At 47.0% G+C, this 15,096-nt stretch overlaps 1 protein-coding gene and 1 pseudogene across 2 annotated transcripts in view; both read right to left on the bottom strand.

Annotated features, from left to right (window-relative positions):
- Fsip1 (fibrous sheath interacting protein 1) overlaps positions 1-15,096 on the bottom strand; it is a 213,365-nt gene that overhangs the window by 23,061 nt on the left and 175,208 nt on the right. The gene's annotated exons all lie outside the window — the stretch shown is intronic.
- On the bottom strand, positions 7,993-8,973 carry LOC105944174 (annotated as a pseudogene).

Raw genomic sequence — 15,096 nt, forward strand, 5'->3', positions numbered from 1 at the left:
TGCACCTTCCCAGCCTGCACCCTCCCCAGCCTGCACCCTCCCCAGCCTGAACCCTGCCCTGCCTACACCCACCCCTGCCTGCACACTTCCTCTGCCTGCACCCTCCCCAGCCTGAACCCAACCCTGCCTGCACCCTCCCCTGCCTGAACCCTCCCCTGCCTGCACCCTCCCCTGCCTGCACCCTCCCCTGCCTGAACCCTCCCCTGCCTGCACCCTCCCCTGCCTGCACCCTCCCCTGCCTGAACCCTCCCCTGCCTGCACCCTCCCCTGCCTGCACCCCCCCAGCCTGCACCCTCCCCTGCCTGCACCCTCCCCTGCCTGCACCCTCCCCTGCCTGAACCCTCCCCTGCCTGAACCCTTCCCGCCTGCACCCTCCCCTGCCTGCACCCTCCCCTGCCTGAACCCTCCCCTGCCTGCACCCTCCACTGCCTGCACCCTCCCCTGCCTGCACCCTCCCCAGCCTGCACCCTCCCCAGCCTGAACCCACCCCTGCCTGCACACTCCCCAGCCTGCACCCTCCCCTGCCTGAACCCTCCCCTGCCTGCACCCTCCCCTGCCTGCACCCTCCCCTGCCTGAACCCTCCCCTGCCTGCACCCTCCCCTGCCTGAACCCTCCCCAGCCTGCACCCTCCCCTGCCTGCACCCTCCCCTGCCTGCACCCTCCCCTGCCTGCACCCTCCCCTGCCTGAACCCTCCCCAGCCTGCACCCAACCCTGCCTGCACCTTCCCAGCCTGCACCCTCCCCAGCCTGCACCTTCCCAGCCAGCACCTTCCCAGCCTGCACCCTCCCCAGCCTGCACCCACCCCAGCCTGCACCCTCCCCAGCCTGCACCCTCCCCAGGCTGCACCCTCCCCAGCCTGAACCCTGCCCTGCCTGCACCCTCCCCTGCCTGAATCCTCCCCTGCCTGCACCCTCCCCAGCCTGAACCCTCCCCTGCCTGCACCCTCCCCTGCCTGCACCCTCCCCAGCCTGAACCCACCCCTGCCTGCACCCTCCCCTGCCTGCACCCTCCCCTGCCTGAATCCTCCCCTGCCTGCACCCTCCCCAGCCTGAACCCTCCCCTGCCTGCACCCTCCCCTGCCTGCACCCACCCCAGCCTGCACCCTCCCCTGCCTGCACCCGCCCCTGCCGGCACCCTCCCCAGCCTGCACCCTCCCCTGCCTGCACCCTCCCCAGTCTGCACCCTCCCCAGCCTGAACCCACCCCTGCCTGCACCCTCCCCTGCCTGCACCCTCCCCTGCCTGAACCCTCCACTGCCTGCACCCTCCCCTGCCTGCACCCTCCCCTGCCTGCACCCTCCCCAGCCTGAACCCTCCCCTGCCTGCACCCTCCCCTGCCTGCACCCTCCCCTGCCTGCACCCTCCCCTGCCTGAACCCTCCCCAGCCTGCACCTCCCCAGCCTGCACCCTCCCCAGCCTGCACCCTCCCCTGCTTGCACCCTCCCCAGCCTGCACCTCCCCAGACTGCACGCTCCCCAGCCTGCACCCACCCCTGCCTGCACCTCCGCAGCCTGCACCCTCCCCTGCCTGCACCCTCCCCTGCCTGCACCCTCCCCAGCCTGAACCCTCCCCTGCCTGCACCCTCCCCTGCCTGAACCCTCCCCTGCCTGCACCCTCCCCTGCCTGCACCCTCCCCAGCATGCACCTCCCCAGCATGCACCCTCCCCAGCCTGCACCCACTCCTGCCTGCACCCTCCCCTGCCTGCACCCTCCCCAGCCTGCACCCTCTCCAGCCTGCACCCACCCCTGCCTGCACCCTCCCCAGCCTGCACCCACCCCAGCCTGCACCTTCCCAGCCTGCACCCTCCCCAGCCTGCACCCTCCCCAGCCTGAACCCTCCCCAGCCTGAACCCTGCCCTGCCTACACCCACCCCTGCCTGCACCCTCCCCTGCCTGCACCCTCCCCTCCCTGAACCCTCCCCTGCCTGAACCCTCCCGTGCCTGCACCCTGCCCTGCCTGCACCCTCCCCAGCCTGAACCCTCCCCTGCCTGAACCCTCCCCTGCCTGCACCCTCCCCTGCCTGCACCCTCCCCAGCCTGAACCCACCCCTGCCTGCACCCTCCCCTGCCTGCACCCTCCCCTGCCTGAACCCTCCCCTGCCTGCACCCTCCCCTGCCTGCACCCTCCCCTGCCTGCACCCTCCCCAGCCTGCACCCTCCCCTGCCTGCACCCTCCCCTGCCTGCACCCTCCCCTGCCTGCACCCTCCCCAGCCTGAACCCTCCCCTGCCTGAACCCTCCCCAGCCTGCACCCAACCCTGCCTGCACCTTCCCAGCCTGCACCCTCCCCAGCCTGCACCTTCCCAGCCTGCACCCTCCCCAGCCTGCACCTTCCCAGCCTGCACCCTCCCCTGCCTGCACCCACCCCAGCCTGCACCCACCCCTGCCTGCACCTCCCCAGCCTGCACCCTCCACTGCCTGCACCCTCCCCAGCCTGCACCTCCCCAGCCTGCACCCTCCCCTGCCTGCACCCTCCCCTGCCTGCACCCACCCCTGCCTGCACCCTCCCCTGCCTGAACCCTCCCCAGCCTGCACCCTCCCCTGCCTGAACCCTCCCCAGCCTGCACCCTCCCCAGCCTGCACCCTCCCCTGCCTGCACCCTCCCCTGCCTGCACCCTCCCCTGCCTGAACCCTCCCCAGCCTGTACCCACCCCTGCCTGCACCTTCCCAGCCTGCACCCTCCCCAGCCTGCACCTTCCCAGCCTGCACCCTCCCCTGCCTGCACCCACCCCAGCCTGCACCCACCCTAGCCTGCACCCTCCCCTGCCTGCACCCTCCCCTGCCTGCACCCTCCCCTGCCTGAACCCTCCCCAGCCTGTACCCACCCCTGCCTGCACCTTCCCAGCCTGCACCCTCCCCAGCCTGCACCTTCCCAGCCTGCATCCTCCCCTGCCTGCACCCACCCCAGCCTGCACCCACCCTAGCCTGCACCCTCCCCTGCCTGCACCCACCCCTGCCTGCACCCTCCTCAGTGTGAACCCTCCCCTGCCTGCACCCTCCCCTGCCTGCACCCTCCCCTGCCTGCACCCTCCCCAGCCTGCACCTTCCCAGCCTGCACCCTCCCCTGCCTGCACCCACCCCAGCCTGCACCCACCCCAGCCTGCACCCTCCCCAGCCTGCACCCTCCCCAGCCTGCACCCTCCCCAGCCTGCACCCTCCCAGCCTGCACCCACCCCAGCCTGCACCCTCCCCTGCCTGCACCCACCCCTGCCTGCACCCTCCCCTGCATGCACCCTCCCCTGGCTGTCATAATTACTGCTTCCAGGAATTCCCCACAGAAGCCTCCTCACTTGGGGTCTTGTGGAAGGACCTCCCCTGCCCTGGTTACTGCCACCCTGGAACTGTGTTCAGTACACCAAATGGGAACTGGAAAGTGCACAAGCTCTTAACAGTGCTGTAGCCACCAGAGAAAAACAGCTGCCTACCCAAACTAACCACAGCAAAGGTGGCTGGGCAGAGATGATCTTGGCCACTCCCAGCTTCTAGGACAGTCAATTTTCTCCATGAATGATCATCACACAAGTGTGGCTCTGGGAACCAACAAGGGAAAGAGTTAACTGATAAAAATACAGAGTATAGTACAGAGAGGTGAAAGGAATGCAAAGAAATTCCTAGGAACAATAAGAAATAAGTCAAGTCAGTCCGTTTTTTTAAATTATTTTTTTTTTAATTTTTATATTATTTATTTATTTGAGAGCGATAGACACAGAGAGAAAGACAGATAGAGGGAGAGAGAGAGAATGGGCGCGCCAGGGCCTCCAGCCTCTGCAAACGAACTCCAGACGCGTGCGCCCTCTTGTGCATCTGGCTAACGTGGGACCTGGGGAACCGAGCCTCGAACCGGGATCCTTAGGCTTCACAGGCAAGTGCTTAACCACTAAGCCATCTCTCCAGCCCCTTAAATTATTTTTGTTTACTCCAGATTCATGTACCCCCTTGTGCATCTGGCTTACATGGGTCCTGGGGATTCGAACCTGGGCAGCTAGGCTTTGCAGGCAAGTGCCTTAACAGCTAAGCCATCTCTCCAGTCTAAGCCAGTTATTCTTAAAATCCTGTTTCTCTACCCACTCCAATCCCCCACATACCTATCATTTCTTTATATAATACCCAAAAACAATTTAGAAGGTCATTCTAGTCCCCAACTAGTTTGCCTTATGTTCTCTCTTGCTCGCTTGCTCGCTTTCTCTCTCCTTTTCTTTTCTCCATGTAACTTTCTTTTCCTTTTTGCTCCTGGAAAATCACAGGCTAGCTGGGCATGCAGGTTCTCTGTGACTAAACCGGAGAGAGGAGACAATTTTGCTTATCTGATTGCATTATCCTCACACTTATATTCTTAGTTTACCTTGAAACAAAACTCCTACATCTCACCAGATGTTTCCTGCCTCTACAGCTCCACCTTCTACTTATATTTCCTTCAACTTCTATCCATTAACCTAAAATAGTCACTAGTCTCATGGCCTTTTTCCCTCTTTTTATCTGTACTCATACCACAATAACTAAAATTTCTGAACAGTAGTATGTGTCCTTTACTGATCTGTAGTCAAATACTACATTATTTTCATAGTGGTTTTGCCACTAGAAAGTGACTATTGTTGCAGATAGTACTTAACTCTCAGGGCAACACTAGAGATAGAGTCTAGTGTCCTGAAAACCTCCTAAGCAGTGGAAACCCCACTTCTGAAAAAAGAAAGGTAACTAGAATTTTAAAAAAAGAACTCCAGATATACACATCCCAACAAAAACCACCACATGAAAAATAAAGACCACAAGTCTCCTCTAAAAATGACCAATCTCATAGTAATTATCTCCAAGAAGCATAGAAGAAATTCCAAAGAATTAAAAAGAACAGTTATATTCAAAGAAGACTCCAATAATCTCCTGAATGAATTAAAAAATGACATGAATAAACTCCTGAATCAATTCTAAGAGAGCACAGACAATTACCAAAGAAAATTAGGACATCAATTCAGGATGTGAAGGTAGAATTCAATGATGAGATAGAAATCCTAAAGAAAAATGAAACCGAAATGAAAATTTCAGTAAGTTAAATAAAAAGCTCAGTGGATCATGTGAGAGACAGAATGCTAGAGCTTGAAGACAAAGTTGAAGACCTGGATCATTCAGTCAAAGACAATAACTTTTTTATCATTGGATAGATCATGCAAGGTCTTTGGGACACTATGAAAAGACAAAATCTGAGAGTTATGGACATTAAAGGTGGAAAATTCCATACAAAAGGCACACAGAATATTTTCCATAATTCTATATAAGTAAATAAAACAGAGAATCAGTGGTCTTATTGCTTCATTCATCCAATCAATCATTCACTTAAGACAAAGAGAAAGAGACTGAGGAAGAATGAGTATGTGTACATTAGGGTCTCCTGGCACTGCAAATGAACTTCAGTTGCATGGGCCATTTTGTACATCAGGCTTTACATGGGTACTAGGGAATTGAACTGAGACCACCAGGCTTTGCAATTAAGCACTTTTAACCACTGAGCAATCTCTTCAACCCAAAATCTGTTTCTTAAAAAAAAGAAAGAAAGAAAGAAAGAAAGAAAGGAAGGAAGGAAGGAAGGAAGGAAGGAAGGAAGGAAGGAAGGAAGGAAGGAAGAGACTGACAAACCCTTAGCTGAGAAAATTGGTTATCCACATGTAGAAGAATGAAACTAGATCTTTATCTATCACTTTGCATAAAATTCAACTCCAAATAGACCAACAATCTCAAAATGAAATCTGACACTGTAACTGTTAGAGGAAAACATAGAGCACACCTCAAGATATATGGAGGGGTGTATGTGTACATATATGTATGTACATAAGGACTCTCAGAATATAAAGTCAACAATGACAAATGGGACCTTATGAAGTAAAAAAGCTTATGAACAATAAAGAAAACTGTCAATTGTGTGAAGCATCAGCCTACATAATGGAGAAAAATCTTTGCTAGCTATCCATCTGACAAAGGATTAATATCCAGATATAAAAATAATTAAAAACTAAACATAAGAAAAAAACTTTAAAAACTCTATAAAAATACTGGCTATAGAAGTGAACAGAGTTCTCAAGAGAAGAACTATAAATGGCTAAAATGCATATTTTTAAAATTACTTATTTATTTATTTGAGAGTGACAGACAGAGAGAGCAAGAGGCAGATAAAGAGAGAATGGGTGCTCCAGAGCCTCCAGCCACTGCAAATGAACTCCAGACGTGTGCACCCACTTGTGCATCTGGCTAACATGGGTCCTGGGGAGTCAAGCCTCGAACCAGGGTCCTTAGGCTTCACAGGCAAGCGCTTAACCACTAAGTCATCTCTCCAGCCCTAAAATGCATATTTTAATGTGTTCAACATCCTTAGTCACCTGGAAAATGCAAATTAAAACTACTTTGAGATTTCATCTCATCCCAGTCAGAAGAGCTTCCATCAAGAGAACTAATGACACAAATTCTGGGGAGGATGTGGAAAGGAAGAATGACAATTCAATGTTGGAGGGTGACTGGTGCAGCATCTATGGATTTGGTATGGAGGTTTCTCAAAAGGCCAGAAAAAGAACTCCCATATGACCTAGTTACAGCATTCTGGCACTCCTGGGCATATATTCAAAGGATTCTATATCCTACTACAGAGATACTTGCATATCTATGTTCATTGCTTCATTCACAATAGTTAGGAAATGGAACCTGCCTAGATGTCCATCAGTTGTTTAATGGCTAATAAAAATGTGCTACACAATGGAATTTTATTCAGCTGTAAAGGAAAGTGAATCTATGAAAATGGCAGGAAATTATAGAACTAGAAAATATACTAAGTGTGATAACCTAGGCCCAGAAAGATAAATGTCACATGTTCTCTCTCACATACTGATCCTAGTTTCAAACGTTAGATTTGTGTGTTTAAGTGGGAGTGTTGATAGAGACCAAGAAGCTAGAAAGGGGAAATGGAGGGGAGGCATGGAAAGAGGTCTTAAGGGAGGAATAGTAGAACACATGTGTATGAAAGTAGAGGGGGAGAATAGTAGGGAAAATGTGTGAGCTGGGATGGAGTGGGGGAAGAGAGAAAAGCAGCAGGGAACCAACCAAAACTGAAAATCAATGAAAATGCTATACAGAAACCTTCAACATTTTAAGCTAATTAAAATATAAGTAGAGCCAGGTGTGGTGGCACATGCCTTTAATACCAGCACTCAGGAGGCAGAGGTAGGAGAATCACTGGGAGTTCGAGGCCACCCTGAAAATACACAGTGAATTCCAGGTCAGCCTGGGCTAGACTGAGACCCTACCTTGAAAAATAAAATAAAATAAAACACACACACACACACACACACACACACACACACACACATGCACACATATATACATATATATGGAAAAATGAAAGTGTTTGAAAGAAGTTACCCTACATGGATAGATAGTGCTGCCTCTGGAAGCCATAAGATATCAGACAAAAACTGCTGTGGGAAATGTGAAATATCTCCCTACAAGTTCTTTTTCAAGGAGGCTACATAGGCCCACAAAACAATATTGGCTATTGCTATTGCTTGTGGTGACCTGCCAAAAACAGATAAGTTCTTACTGAGTACAGCACATACCTAGGTTGTAGGACATAGAAAAATAAAGCTGAAACTGAGCTAGAAGTTTCCTTCTTACTGGCTAGCTTTGACAACACTGCTAGAGGGTGCTATGTAAGCTGCTCATCATCAACAGTCTTGCCCAGAGTGGACCCTGTGTGCTACAACTGATCTGTCAGACAAAATATGCCCACTGATGCAATAGTGCCATGATTTTTTTTAAATGAAATTGGTTTGTATTGATAGCTATTCTACAAGGTTAAATAGGAACAATAACAAAAAAAGAAAACTAAAACAAACAGGTTTTTTTCTCATTTTAATTTTCTTTGCAAAGGTGATAAGCATTACTAAGTGGCATTCAAGTAGCTGGTATTTTTTCCTGTGCAGCTTTCTCCTCCTGACCGTCCAGGTGGAGTTGGAAGCTAATGCAGTTGGGCAGCTGGTGTTTGCTATAGTGGATGGCTACACAGTGCAACTGTCTCTGGTGGAGTATGGGATCAGAAGAACCTTGTCCAAGGATGTGCCGTAACTTGACAGAATTTGAATTCTGTGTAGTTGGGGTTTATTTTTCTAATTTGCTCTACCTGTTGGTATTCCCAGGACCTTGATTATTTCCACCAACTGGTCCACACCACTGTCTCCTAGAAATATTGGCTAGACTAACAACAGCCCAGACAACACACAACCTGTGGACTCTACATCTATAGTAGAGTTTGGCTCCAATCAGTGGCTCCAAAGATCAACTCCGGTGCCTTGCAATACCAAGAACAGATATATGAAACATGGGGTTCTCCTCAGACTAGCTGCTTTGTGCTTCCAAAGACTTGGAGTTTTAAAATAGCTATATCAGGACCCAGGAAGAAGTTCTCTGGTTTACTATCTCGATGGCAGATTCCAAAGGAATGGATGTAGACTAAACATCTAAACAGCTGATACATATACAACTTGACACAGATCACAGGGAATGTCTGTCTATTTGGCTTAACTACAGTGCCTGGTAACTCCATATACTATTTCCAGAATATAGTCCAGCACCAGATTAAGGAAGACTTCATCATTCTTCTCACCACTTCAGTAGAGGAAATAACACAATTAAACTATGTTACAGTGACCTAGCTTTCTCATAAACAGAAGCGCTCCATAAATAATTTTTCTTGATGGCAACAAGTTCTCCTGAATCACAAAGTTTAGCTTGATATACCACACCAAATGATCCATTTCCAGTCACTTTAGTGTCTGTATAGTGATTTCTTGTGGCCTTTCTGGACCCTGTCCAGTTTCCACTGCTGTGGTCACCTTTCTGTCATCCTTATCTCTGCTAACTTTCAACTGCCAAGAACTGATGGCTGCTGCATCAGTTTGCAGCTCTCCATGAAGGAGGCAGTTTTAGGCTGCTCTGACATGATACCTGTTCCTAAATCACCTTTTCCTTCCTTCCTCCTTTTTTATCCATTTTATGTTAGAGTGCTAGGTTAATGGCAAATGCAGCATTTAGTTCTCCCATATTAAATTCGCTTGGCTTTTCACTCTTTTTGTGCAGCTATTTAAAAGCAAATGGGCCAGGCATGATGGTGCACGCCTTTAACCCCAGCACTCTGGAGGCAGAGGTAGGAGGGTCACTGTGAGTTCAAGGCCACCCTGAGACTACGTAATGAATTCCAGGTCAACCTGGACCTAGAGTGAGACCCTACCTCAAAAAGCAATAAATAAATAAATAAAATAAAAATAAAAATAAAAACAAATAAGCAATGTATTTTTCCTTCAAGACAGATGAGTATGGATAGTCAACATATAGATGATTTGGAGTTGGGGGAAAAAAATTCTTCCATCTCCCTCTCCTGAGAGGGGAGGAAAAGAGTGGAGTAGAATCCCTAAAATATATACATGTAAAGTATTTTAATATATAAAATCATATTTTATATATTAAAATAAATATGATACATAAATATTTATCATGTGAATAAAAGCAAATATATGACTGAAAATAAGTACTCTGGATATTACTTTTTTTTGAGGTAGGTTTCACTCCAGTTCAGGCTGACCTGGAATTCTCTATGTAGACTCAGGGTGGCCTTGAACTCATAGTGACCCTCCTACCTCTGCCTCCCGAGTGCTGAGATTAAAGGCATTCGCCACCACGCCCAGCTTTGGATATTATATCTTCCTTGGGGACTTTTCTCTTGAAGAGAAGGGGGGTGGAAAGAAGGGAAGGGATGCCTCAGAGATGCAATGGGATCTTGGGGGCTGAAGTACCATGATTTTTATGGGAGTAATCAACAACCTTCCCATTGGATTTGAAGCCTGCTCCCCAGGAAGGAATATATGCCTGGCACTCAAACTCTGGTCAAAAGCCCAAAGCTAGAGAGGTCATACATAGGTCCAAGGGAGAAACATTCTATTGCTGTTATATGTGTCTGCTTGAAAATAAATATATAAAAATGTTTTTAAAAGACAATAAGATGGATGGGAGGGCGGGGAGGGAATCAAAGGGTGGAAAACAGTAATCTGAACCCAAACGGCAATGGTACCATAAAATACTACTTCCTAAAAGACAGACCAAATGGCTGAACCTTCACTAGACCTTTACAGGAAACACCTGAACCACAAGACACTGGAGAGGGTAGGATCAAGACTGACCTAAATCTCCTACATCATCCCTCCCTCCCTCTCCCCCTCTCCCCTCTATCTCTCTCCTCTCTAACTCTTGTATATTAGTTATCTTTTTCCTCAATTTCTTAGTGGACACTGACCTGTAACCCCCACTTCCAGCTTGGGCCTACCATCCACAATGAGCTTTTGATCAGAGAAACCTACAAGGTTTCCCAAAACAATGACAGACTTCTGTCAGAGTACTTGATGACCCACCAAAGGCCAGTGGTAAGGCCCTATTGCTGAAGACTCCATACGCAGCTGACGCGTAAAATGGAATGACATGGCTGGAAGCTAGGAGAGAGTCAGTCCCCAGACAGTCAGCGTGTCTAGTGCCAGAAGGCGCTACATAGGCGACTGGGGGAAATGACCAAGATCTGTCCAAGCAACACATTGTTCAACCTAATTAGCAACAAATAACTGGATGTGATGCCCACACAAGTGCAATAGCGGTACACAGCCATGGTGAGGAATCAATTGCTCTTGATTTGGCTAACTGATCCACTCAGTGGTACTAGACCCATAGCTGGAGCTGGGAAACAAGTCAGAACCATACCCAAACATAAGCCCACTCTACAATATCAAGCTACCATCAATCACGGGGTATAAGAGGGCCTAAACCTATCATACTGTCTATCAAAAAAGTAAGTGTTATCTCAATTTTCCGGGCGCTAACTTACTCTCCGCTGGAGAATCTGCTTTTTTTTTTCCAGATAGATGCAGATCCTAAGAAGAGAGCTGCCCCAACATACCTCAAAAGGGGCCCAACTGAAACTAAGGACAACTGGCGAAATAAGCAAGGGTGATGTTTTCCTGTGAACCGGATACCAGCACAAAGGGGAAGGAGATCAACGCAGAGAAAAATCAACTCCTACCAAATCAGAGAGCCAGAGCCTCAGAGGCCCCCAACACCTCAGCACTGAAGCAGACCAAAAATGAACCCAACATGGCTCAGGGAAATTTTGCGGAAGAGGGGGCGGAAAGAATGTCAGAGTCACATGTTGGGTCATGATTTGCAGAGACATTTATCATACCAATAACTGGGGGCTAACTCCACAATGCACGACCCATTTTCATTAACAAGGAGGGTCTAATGGAAGGGGGTAGATCACAGATAAGCCTAAATAATGGTACCAAACTGCCTGTATTTACTGAAAAGAAAACTAATAAATTAAATTTTAAAAAAAAGGTCAAAAAGTGACTACCTTAAAAATCAAATGAGCTAAGGGTGCTTAAAATATTTTGTAGTGTATCTTATCAATATAAACTAATTATAGGAGCTGAGCTAGACTAAGCCAGAGCTCTATCACAAACTTCTCTAGCCACTGACAATAGCTAAAGGACCATAACCCAGACCTTCACTGGGACTACTCATGACCTTACTAAACTAAGGAGCTCTGTACTGAGCACTCACTGTGGAAGCAGTCAAGCCACCATCTGTTTAAGCATTTCCCTCAAAGTATTCACCTTCTATGCCAGCTCTAATTTCCAAAAATGTCATAAACATGTTATTCTTACTATTCCTGTCTATAAAGTTTAACATAGTATGTCTCAGTCTTCACTCTCTAAATCAAAGCCCAAATCCATTTTCTCCCTTCCCATGTTCATTTAAACATCCCTTTTATGAATCTTATTTCTTGTGCTAGCCAATATGCACACAGACAATAAAGTAAATGTACTGAGGTTTGTTTTTTTTTTAAAGCAGGAAAGAGAATATAGTACACTTGGAGTGTTATATCTCAGGCATCTTGCTAGTCTTATTGGCAACCTTCTTTTTTTTTTTTTTTTTTTTGGTTTTTTTGAGGTAGGGTCTCACTCTAGCTCAGGCTGACCTGGAATTAGTCTCAGGATGGCCTTGAACTCATGGTGATCCTCCTATCTCTGCCTCCCGAGTGCTGAGATTAAAGGCGTGCACAACCACACCTGGCCCGCTATTGGCAACCTTTTGATATGGGGATAATAGCCACAAGGATTTATTAAGTACTTACTCTAGACCAGACATTGCTCTATGTGTATTACATGCATTGATTAACCTTCACAGTGGACTTAAGAGATAGGTACTATTATTGTTCTCATTTTATAAATGAAGAAAATGAGGCTCTAAGTAAATTGCCAAGCATATAGCTACCAAGGGGTAGACTTGGGTTTTGAACAGTCAGGGCCCAAAGCTTGTATGCTATATGTCAGTAGTATATACCTAGTAGGATATATATCCACTCTTACTGTAAATGAGTTCTCCCTCTGCTAGTCTTCAAGTGTCTTTTCCCCAACTGCTGTTCTCTTTTCCATCTGTTCTCTCAAGAGAAACAACTCTTCCTTCAGAGCATAATTCTCAACTTTTTCGCCCTAACTTTTTCAACTAACTTTATGTTTTAGGCAAATTTTGTAGCCGCTCTTTCAGCTCTTAAAAAAAAAAAAAAAAGCAAACTACAACCACAGTTCCATTTCCAGTGCGCCCACTTTACACTTCTCCACCCAGATAAATGCAGGTTTGGTGGAGGAGCTAAATCTGATGAGGAGAGCAACGTGTAACTGCTGGAGATAGAGCAGGGCTTGTGTGGATTACCACATGGTCATCCCTTTTTGTGCTATATATCTAGAGCTTCCCAGACATAAAAATATCCAGTTATTTGGGCAATAGATTTGTTGACAAGGCAATAAAAATTATGTGTGTACTACAACAATCTGAAGGTTCACATCACAAGCCAGCAGAAGCGATCTTGGTCTTTGATGTAAACTTATGTTGTCAGGCCTTTTTTTTTTTTTTTTAACCTATGTAGTTTCTAAAGACCAGCTATAAAAACCAGTAGGGTTATCACAAGATATAAAAGGGTGGAAAAGCAGCTTGTCCTAAATGATTAACTGTGAGAGCACACAAATAATGTAAATGATTTTCAATGACACCTTCTTCAACTTTGAAACCAGCCACCAGAAAACATTCACCCATGGCTTAATGATCAAGATACAAGTTTACAACAGTAGTTCTAACTGCTTCTGGCAATAACCTAAGTAGTTGTTTATTTTGGTCAAGGTTTTCTAGCTATAAGGAACAGGAAACCCTTATCTCAATTTTTTTTTAAAAAAAAAAAGGAGATGGTAGGGGTAAGAGTTGTAGAATCTAAAAGGTCATTTCAAAAAGCAGAAAATAAAGTATTGACATGCTTCTTGGAGTCTAGAACTGAGAAGCTGCCAGAGCCTAAAGTCCTGTGTTCGCCATTCTTTCTAGCTCTCTATAATCTGTTATCTCATTACTTCCCAATGTATCCTCCTTTACAAAACTGCCCTCTCAGCTTACTACAGCTCTGTTCTCATAACTTCTACTTATCTATGTAGTATGAACCTTAAGAGTCTAGCACCTGCCAGTGACTGACTATGGACACTGTGATTTTTAGCTCAAATTTTTAACAAAGTGACTTTATTAGTCCTGATAAGTTAATGGACCTACTATATCAAGTTCAAGTGTCACCTGTAATCCAAACATACATGGTAAGGATTACATAGCATAAATTTGGCTACCCAAGGCTAGTCTTCTAGTAGGGTTATAGATTGGAGGGATTTCCCAAGAACAAGTCATGAATAGGACAGGAACCACTCCCCAAACCTACCATATTGTTAAAAATACAATTACTATGAAAAACATAACATCAGTAAGAAATTGCTACTTAGTGAAGTTCTATATTCAATTAAAGGATGATTAATCAAGGTGTTTCCAAACTTCATCAGTCTCATTAAATTTCAGTACTCACTGAATAGTTGACTAAGATATAAAAAAGAATTACTTGACAAAAATATTGACTAATGGCTGAAGGTGGTAATGCATGTGTGTAATCCCAGCACTCAAAAGGCTGAGGCAGGATGATTATGAGTTCTAGGCCAGCTTAGGCCACATCATAAAATGGAAAAGAAGGAGGGAGACAGGAAGAAAGAGAGGAAGAGAAATGAGGGAAAGAGAAAGGAAGGAAAATATTCCCTTATGAATAAAATAATAATGGCATTTCAGTTGGGCTACAGAGCTGCAATATGAAGTAAAAAAATGTCCCCAATGAAATGACTCAAGGGGCTCATATCACTTCCCTGGCTTCTTTTAGATTAAATAAAATTTTACAGCTGGAGAGATTGCTCAGTGGTTAAGGCACTTGCCTACAAAGTCTGTCTCTGCTTGAAAATCAATAAATAAAAATCTTATAAAAATTTTAAAGCATCTGTGTAAAACAAAGTAGTGCTCACTTGAACATCTGCAGCAGTTGCACTAAGGATTCCTAGAGCAAAAAGGCTATTTCTCCCTTGATCAGGGTCCTTCCCTACCTATTACATCCACTCTTCTTGCTCGCCTTCCTCTTACACTAAGGCTACCCCAACCATATGAAAGTTGATTGAAAAGCATGTGAAAGCAAACACACTGCTCCTAAGAGGTCACATCAGGGACAAAGGGTCTTCTAGGACAGGAAAGATCTATCATATTTTTTAACCAAAACAGTCAGTAGCTGTCTGGCCAGAAGAGAACCTGAACTGTAGTCATAAGGAAAGCAAGTGTCATTGCCAGAGAAATGATGAAAAACACTGGGAGTGAGGGATGAAGCAGAGCTATAAACAGGAAAGTGAGTCAGTCCCAGGTCAGAAGCTGCAAGGATATGAGGGGAGGAGGCACTGACTGGGAAGCTGGTCAAGGGAAACCATTCTGCAGGGAGGCAGCAAAGGTTGTGGTGGTGTTGGAAGCCTACTTGCATGCCTCTGGTGTGTCAAAGTGACTCTCCATAACAAGATGCCACCTTTGCCTGGGTATCATTCTATCCTTAGTGAATAGCTGGGTGGAGAAGGATTTGCCTGATGGGTTTGCCTTGTGAGAGACCACAGTTGTCTGAACACACTGTGGCCTA

The sequence above is a fragment of the Jaculus jaculus genome, chromosome 8 (assembly GCF_020740685.1).
Source record: "Jaculus jaculus isolate mJacJac1 chromosome 8, mJacJac1.mat.Y.cur, whole genome shotgun sequence".
In the NCBI taxonomy this organism is placed as follows: domain Eukaryota; kingdom Metazoa; phylum Chordata; class Mammalia; order Rodentia; family Dipodidae; genus Jaculus; species Jaculus jaculus.